At 37.1% G+C, this 8,339-nt stretch overlaps 1 protein-coding gene across 2 annotated transcripts in view; it reads left to right on the top strand.

The window, feature by feature from the left end:
• The first annotated feature begins 8,144 nt into the window (after positions 1-8,144).
• Positions 8,145-8,339, top strand: part of LOC107084745 (tetraspanin-9-like) — a 276,339-nt gene continuing 276,144 nt past the window's right edge. For both annotated transcript variants that reach the window (XM_015374741.1, XM_015374740.1), the window contains exon 1: positions 8,145-8,331. The gene's annotated coding sequence lies outside the window, so the exon portion shown is untranslated. The remainder of the gene's footprint in view (positions 8,332-8,339) is intronic.

Genomic DNA, 8,339 nt, shown 5'->3' with positions numbered 1-8,339 from the left:
TCAGACATGGGCAATGTGGAGTCAACAAGTCATCTCCATGTCATGTATTTGTTCTACCCAGACACTGAAGCAGGTGTGTCCAATCTTTACCGTGAATTAACCTGTGCAGATTGGACTGACCTGGTTAATTGGCTGGGTAGATTAAATACATGACATGGAGATGACTTGTTGACTCCACATTGCCCATCTCTGGTGTATATACAGACTTGTACTGCAACTTTCACTGTAGCCCTCTACCAGTTTGAGCTTTATGGCAGAGTGGCCCAATCGAATCCTCTCCTCAGTGCTAGCTCCAGTAGGGTTTGCCAAAAAACACATGGACTCCAAGACTATGACTATGAGTAGATTCTCTGGTCTGATTAGAACAGGATTTAACTTTTTGACGTTAATTCTAAGCCGTATGTGTGGAGAAAACCAGGCACTACTCATCACCTGCCCAATACAATCCCAACAGCAAAACATGGTGGTTGCAGCATCGTGCTATTGTCGTGTTTTTTAGCTGCAGGAACAGGATGACTGGTTGCAATTGAAGGAAAGATGAATGCAGGCAAGTACAGAGATATTCTGTAAGAAAACCTATTCCAGACCTCAGACTGGGCCGAAGGTTCACCTTCCAACAAGACAATGACCCTAAGCACATGCCTAAAATATCAAAGGAATGGCTTAGGATAAACTCTGTGACGATTCTTGTCTGGCCCAGCCAGAACCCTAACCTAAACCCAATTAAGCATCTCTGGAGAGACCTGAAAATGGCTGTCCAACAATCCTTACCTTCCAACCTGACAGAAATGGAGAGGATCTGCAACGAAGAATGACAAAGGATCCTCAAATCCAGGTGTGAAAAACTTATTGCATCATTTCCAAGAAGACTCATGGCTCTACTAGCTCAAAAGGGTGCTTCTACTCAATGCTGAGCAAAGTGTCTGAATACTTAAGACAATGTCATTTTTCAGTTTTTCTACATAGGCAAAGATTTCTACATATTTAGGGGAATTCTATGAAGATGGGGTGCTACGTTTACGTTGATGAGAAATAAAATACATTTTTTTTATTTTAGCAAATGGCTGCAATAAAATATAGTGAAAATTTTAAAGGGTTCTAAATACTTTCTGTAACCATTGTAAATATACATAATAGCGCTGTTATCTTTGGTGGTTCTTACCTTCAGCATTCTCTAAGAACAAACAACACAGAAGGGTAAGAATCAATTATCTAAATGGTTATTGATTTCGAATTAATGAAATCTAGTAATTTCTTTTTTATGTGTATAAAGTAACTACTTATTTTAGTTAGGTTTACCTACTCTAAGACCTTTAACTGAAGTAAGTTTTACTTGGAGGCAAATGGTTTTTGTTTAAACATCCTAATATTTTGAACAGATATTGTTGTGAATTTATTCAATATGTGTGCAGAGTTAACTGCTGACCATGATTTGAGCTTGAATCAGGTTTTCATTTTTTGTACTAACATAAAGCCAGTTGGAAATGTGTTACCAGAACAACATATGACAGTCTGGAAGTTATTTGAATAAATACTGTAGCATAAGTGTTAACAGCATTTAATTTCACAACAGTAATGTGACAATGTATAAAAGTTCAAGGGGTGTAATTGCTTTTGGAAGGCTTTGTACAGTTTTATCGATCAGCTATTTTCAGAAACTGAATGATAAAAGAAAACAGGAAACCTTTATCATTACACAGCTACATACCAGGATCACTGTTAGTTTGTCTCAAATTAGGACAGAATTTTACATTACATGGCAAAAGAAGAAAATAAACCAGCTAAAAGATACTAATACTTCATGCATCCCTCCCACAACAAGGCAATTCAGTGAAATATTGCACTCCAAGTGGCATCTGCCATTGTGATGATGAGCGCCATAAGGGTAATAATCTCTCACAACTGTTGGTCCTGCTGTTTATAATTTTCCCAAATGCCTTTTCATAAAATCGGAAAAGCACTAAGAAAAAGATGTGATTATGACCCATGCTGTTTGCTGTATTTTTGATAATTAGTTTTTTGTTCATAATTTTGTGATTGATAATTAATGACTTGCTGGTGCTACAAATCAGCAATTACAGGCTAACAACACTAATGAGGTGGGCAGCATAGGAAGCATCTCAGTTTTCAAGTCAGCATGCTATGCTGTGTGTTTCTTCTTTGTCCTTGGTCAGGGTGATCTGCATGATTGGCTTCACTGATTACCACTGCTGTTCCAGTACTGTAATTAGTACAAGCCTGGCTCTCTTCTACACACAGCCCATGCAACCCATTAAGTCGTTAATTCTACAAGTTCCACCTGTGCTCTTCTGTTATAATCTTTGTACCAGTGCTGAGAGGAAAGGTTAAATTGTGCCCAATTTTTGAAAAAATACTTTTACTATTTTAAAAGGTATGAACTCACAGAATATTTATTTGAAGTTTGATTCATATCACATACTGAGTAAAGTCTGAAATGGAGCCTGCTGAGTGTCGAGCAGTGATCCGGTTTTTCTATTAGAAAGGACTCCCACCACGGGAGACTTTTGATGAAATTAAAGTAACTTATGGTGATGATGCCGCTTATATGACCTTGCAAAATGTTTTACAAGGTTATATCATGGGACATTATCACTATAAGTTACTTTTATTTGATCAAAAGTCTCCCATTGTGTGCATCCTTTCAAATGCAAAAACCCTGACTTGATTCAGTTTTAACACCAGTAAATTTAGAAACCACAATTAGTTCAGAGCTGTAATTGGCTGTTTAATCTATAAAGATTTAAAATACTTCACATGCACGTGGGCCAGGGGCATTACTTATTGAACGCCCCACGTATATAGTTAGACCCCCTGTGTGTGGATTACCTTCCATATCTCTCCCTCTCCCCATATATATATATAGTTTACTACACTTTTTTTAGAGAAAAGAAGAAAAAAGTGCAGTACAGTATGAACGTGCAGAAACAATACAAACAATAGAATACAAACAATATAAAAAATAACAGTTTTGAAACAGGAGGGATCTAGATAAACTTCATTTCTCTCACCCATCATTTCCTTTCTATTATAAATTTTGTAGAATAGAACGGAATTTAACTTTATTGTCATCCAACTGTCACAAGTACAAAGCAACAAAATTCACTCTCTGCATTTAACCCATCCCTTGGGGAGCAGTGCTCTGCCATTTAGCGGAACCCGGGGAGCAATGTGGGGGTTAAGGGTCTTGCTCATGGGGCCAGAGTTTCAATCCATGGAAGTAGGGCTTGAACTCAGAACCTCTGAGATCCAAGCGCAATATCCTAACCACTAGGCCGCCACTCCCTTAAGTGGGTGCCACGTGTATATAGGTGCCACCATTTACAGTTTTATATCAAATAACTCAAGTATTGACTCACTGTAGAAAATTGCACCAAAGAAAACATTCATACCTAAAAAAAAATTAAAATAATCTACAATTGCATAAATCAAAATTCTGTCTGTCGGTCTGTCCATCCATCCCTCCATCCATTAAAGCTACAATCTGTAATTTTCAGCAACATCTAATGGTCAGATTGCAGCGGCATGTTCTTTTTTTCTGCAGAAGTTATCTTTAAATAAATTAGCACCAATGCACACACATGGTGTATCGCACTATCCTTGTGGGGGCTTTCCATTGACTTCAATTCATATTGCATTCATTTCTATGGTGAAACACAGACCCTTACCCTAAGCCTAACTATAACCAACACAACCTTACCCTTAACCTAACCCAAACTCAAATCACATCTTAGTCCTAATCCCCCCTACCCCAAGATGATGACTTCTCCTCATAGGGACCTGTCGTTATATATTTCACGTGTGTGTGTATGTCTTTTACTACATAAAGCTCATGCTAATGGGTTGTCTAATCTACATTATGTGATTGTGTTTAAACAGAGAATCTGGATTCTGCTAATCTAATGACATCCTTCATGGGATTTGAAGGTGCATTTTAATGGTCCTGTCTCATAACTTTTCTTTTTAACTCTTATAATGACAGTGTAACCACAGGAAGTTTGTGGAATTTTGGGGCCATAAGCTTTGTTCTTATCATGGAAAATTTCAGAGTGTGTAATGATGATTAAGAATGTCAGGCATGAAAAACTCAGGGTGTTTTTCTTTTCGTTCACGATTTGCATCATTATGATGTTATTATTATATTACAATCAATACGGAGTTTGCTCCTAACACAGAGCAAACATGCTGACATTGATTCCTGTTTGTTTTTTTAATCCTGATTCAAAACCTAACCTGGTACATATTTATATTGCAGCGAAAGAGAAGGCTGACAGCTTCCCCAAACACTCTGTATACCTAAGGAATGGAAATATGAATGTAAATAAATAGAAAGTAAAGATCCCTTTGTAGTTCCACTTTGGGGTATAATTGTCCTCAGTGTTTAATCTATCACTCAGTGAGCAGTGTGCTGCCATGCTGAAAACACATGTATGTAAGATGTAACGTTCTTTAAGGGACCAAAAGGACCAGACTGAGTTTAGACAGAGATGTTTGTTTTTTTGTTGTTGTACTCAAAATACTTAATTTCCTCACTTTTAAGACATCGAGAAGGTGAAAAAGAGTCCATTTTAGGATTTATTTAGTTCATTAATTAATAATAACATTTTGAAAAAAATGCATCCAGAACATAACTCACGCTAGCTTTATGTAATTCAGGTAGTTTTACTCTGTGACATGGACATTTTAGGTTTTCAGTAGACACAAGATGTGAAAATAATCTGTTTTTTGAATCAATTCTTGAATGCCTTACTCATTAATACTCTGTATTCACAGTGATTTATCTTTGGTTTGTAGAAATGTTCAAATTCTCCTATTGCTCTGTGTCAGATGACTTTATCTTAGCACACTAACTATGGTTACTTGGAGATACATTGTGAAAAATATTGTCAAAAATTGAGCAATATATAAAAATGCCAGTAGGAATATTTAGATCTCATTCCACTCATATTTTATTGTAATCCAACTGAGAGTTGTGGTTTATGCCAATTGACTATGCTTATTGGCAGTGTGCATGTGCATCCCATGACAACATGATGTATTTCCTTGAATGGCTAAACATTATATCAGAATCTGATATAATGTATTCTGATATTAGCATGTTTACATTACACTTTTTAGCTAGATCTGCTGTTCTATTCTGATTGACTGTTGGGATCCAGAGGCTTGCCCACCAGAGGGCGCCGAGGATCCCTTCCTGATGGTTTTTGCTTCTGTTGGGATCTGGGGTGCTGTCTACCTTCCTCCACCAGAAGGCGTACTGGATCTCCTGAAGCTGGAGCTGACTTCACCAGCTGCTTCTCATCTGCTCATCAGGAGACCACTACTTAAGTGGGCTGTGGACAACATTCCAGTGCCAGAGTGTTTTGCCAGTTATGGTTAGCAAGTCTGAGCCAATCTGCCTGCCTGAATCTAGACTCCCTGATTACCTGAACCTAACCTGTCAGGAAGAACCTGTCAGAAGTCTGAAACTCAGGAGGAGTTTCTCTGTCTGAAACCAGTCTGCCTGATTATTGAAGAACCCTGGAGATCAGAAACTCTGGAAGAGTTTCTCTGTCTGTAACCAGTCTGTCTGATCACGGGAGAACCCTGGAGAATCAAACCTGTCAGTCCTCAGCCTGACGTCAGCCTCTGGACCCTCCAGGTTTCCCCCTCTGGCGCTCTGCTCAAACCTCTGAACAGGTACACACCTGCGCTCACTCAACCAGCAAGATTACCTGGACTTCAGCTAACCATTCTGTCCCCCTCTACAGTGAAAATCAGTCGTGACCAGTCCTGGACCAGATCTTCCCCAGAATCAGTTCTGTGTGTAAACTTGTGTATTTCAATAAACCTTTTTGAACTTTTTCCCCTGTCTCAGAGTGTGTTCTGCATTTGGGCTAGAATCACAACCCAACATGACAGTGACTACATAAAAAAACAGTACAATCTGATTGTGTTTTCTTTTTGAATACAAATAAATTTATTGTGAATTGTTTTTTTTGTATTTTACATTGCAAATGAATGATATTTTGGAAGTATAGGTGTGTGAGTTTTTTCTGGCCCTCTGCTAACTTGACCCATATCTTATTTTGCAGACTGGTTAATTTATTTAATTTGATATGTGAGGAAAATAACTATTTTAACACCCTGCTATTTTGTAAGTTGGAGTCATGGAGGGGTCTGAAATTGTCGTTGTAAAAACGAAATCAAAATGGATGATTTTTTAATCATTTATTTGATAGAGCTGCAAAGAATTATAACTTTTTATCCATAATATCCATCTCCAATGAGTATGGGTAAACTTTCCTTACGGTTAAAACGTATAGGTTGGCTTTTATTTATAGCCAAAATGCTAACACTCAACAGGACTTAATGAAACTGCAAAGCAGAAGGAATGCTTATACAAACAAAATATCTCTATCATTTTTTTAGACATCACCAAATCAAAGCTTTTTTCTCTTTTCTTTCTCTCTATTCTCAAAAAGGGACACTGAGCAATTGGATGATCTTATTTATAGCAGAGGCGTAGCCAGAAATTTTTTATAAGGGTGGCCGAAAGTGGGTAGGCACCAGAACCTCAGGGTCAATCTACGCTGTTCCAACAGGAAAATGAAGGAGCAAAACATCCATATTTTCTAAATAAAGACAAACTACAGTATACTTTGCTACAGCCTTTGCTAACAAATAGATTCATATATTTAAACATCCGTAATTTCTAGATAAAAGGTATAGTGGATAAAACTTCTTTTCCATTGTCGTTACTTACCTACTTGTATCAATAAACATTCTGCATAAAATTGATATTTACAAGCACTAATATCTACATAAATTGATTATTTGATAACTTTTTATTGTTTTTATTGTTATTTATCTTTGATTTCACTGAAGACTCCCAGGTGACTTGCAGAGACACATAATTTTCTCTTTTCCCCATATAACACAAAATCTAGTTCTGAAAAGAGCACAAATTCTGTACTTATCATCTTTGATGTTAGTATATATGGAAGGAAATCGTTACCATATATAACCTTTTCATAACATGATGACCCAAATTTGGGTCCTCAGCACTCGCCCCAGGATGGTTTTTGGACCTGTAACATATTCTCTGGGGTCTTGCTTTTATTTTGATACCAAAACAATTAAAATAAACTCTGTAGTTCTTGAGATATATTCAATTAATTTTGGGTATGTTATTTTCAAGCATATTTCTCGAAAACAGGCCTAAAATGAAAAAGCATTTCCAGAAAGTCTTTTTAATTTTAAGAATGTGGCTGCATTGTTTGACTCATAAATGAAATTAGTAATCAATTATCCTATTTGCATTTTCATTTTCTTCTTCAACACCTCTCATCCTTTTACTTAATTAAAATTAAAAAGAAAAAGACATTTGAGATTTATTTTTCAAAATGCACCCCAGCAAATACATACCAAAATTCAATTTGAAATGTAAAAGTTGAAAATGAAAAAGCAAACAGGATTATTGATTACTAATTTCATTTATGAGTCAAACAATGCAGCCACATTCTTAAAATGAAAAACCATTTCTGGAAATGCTTTTTCATCTGAAATATGGTAACGATTTGCTTCCATAAGTATATTGATGTGTATAATTGAATTTTCCACTTGGCTATCTGTATTAGAGGGGAAAATGGTAGGGGTGGCCAATGATTGGCTAAGGGTGGCTCCTGGTCCCCCATCTAGCTCCGGCCCTGATTTATAGTAGGATTGTTGTAGTGTTATATAGTATGTAGTGACTATCTGATCCGCATGCTCCGCCTGCACCTAAAATGAGACCTAGAAACATAAAAACAGATCATATCACACCAGTAAATTACTGCACCAGTCACCTGTTTATATTGGGGGAATTATAAAATCACACACAATTAAGCATTAGCGAATCAGATCTGAACATTTGGGTTATTAGAACTCAATTAACCAGAAGTTAATTGGTTGCAATTAGTCTCTGCAGACCTGCTCCTCAGCTTTGCAGCTGTCTGTGCGTCTTTCTGTAATTAGCCTGTATGTGATCCTGATACGCCTGTAGGAGTCAGTAAGAGCCTCAACTTCATTTCCTCCTTGTTAAACTGAAAAAAAAAACAAAAAACAACAACAAAAAAACTATGCAGTTCATCTGCGTATAACGGACACGGTGGGCTGTCAGGAAGAAAGTTTGGAAATAGGACTTTCCTGTCACTTTGTTGGAGGAATCAAAGCAGCTAAACCGCTGCTCTGTTTTTTGGGGCTTTTCTAAAGTTCCCTGGAAATGATTTCATTTCCCCGTCTCGGCTGGCTGCAGCAGGACTGCTAGAGGACAACAAACTAGAAGTAAACCAGGTAAGTTA

Source organism: Cyprinodon variegatus, unplaced genomic scaffold (assembly GCF_000732505.1).
Source record: "Cyprinodon variegatus isolate N-32 unplaced genomic scaffold, C_variegatus-1.0 Scaffold108, whole genome shotgun sequence".
Classification (NCBI taxonomy): domain Eukaryota; kingdom Metazoa; phylum Chordata; class Actinopteri; order Cyprinodontiformes; family Cyprinodontidae; genus Cyprinodon; species Cyprinodon variegatus.
The sequence above is the reverse complement of the archived record's forward strand: the minus strand, read 5'-3'. Positions and strand labels throughout refer to the sequence as shown.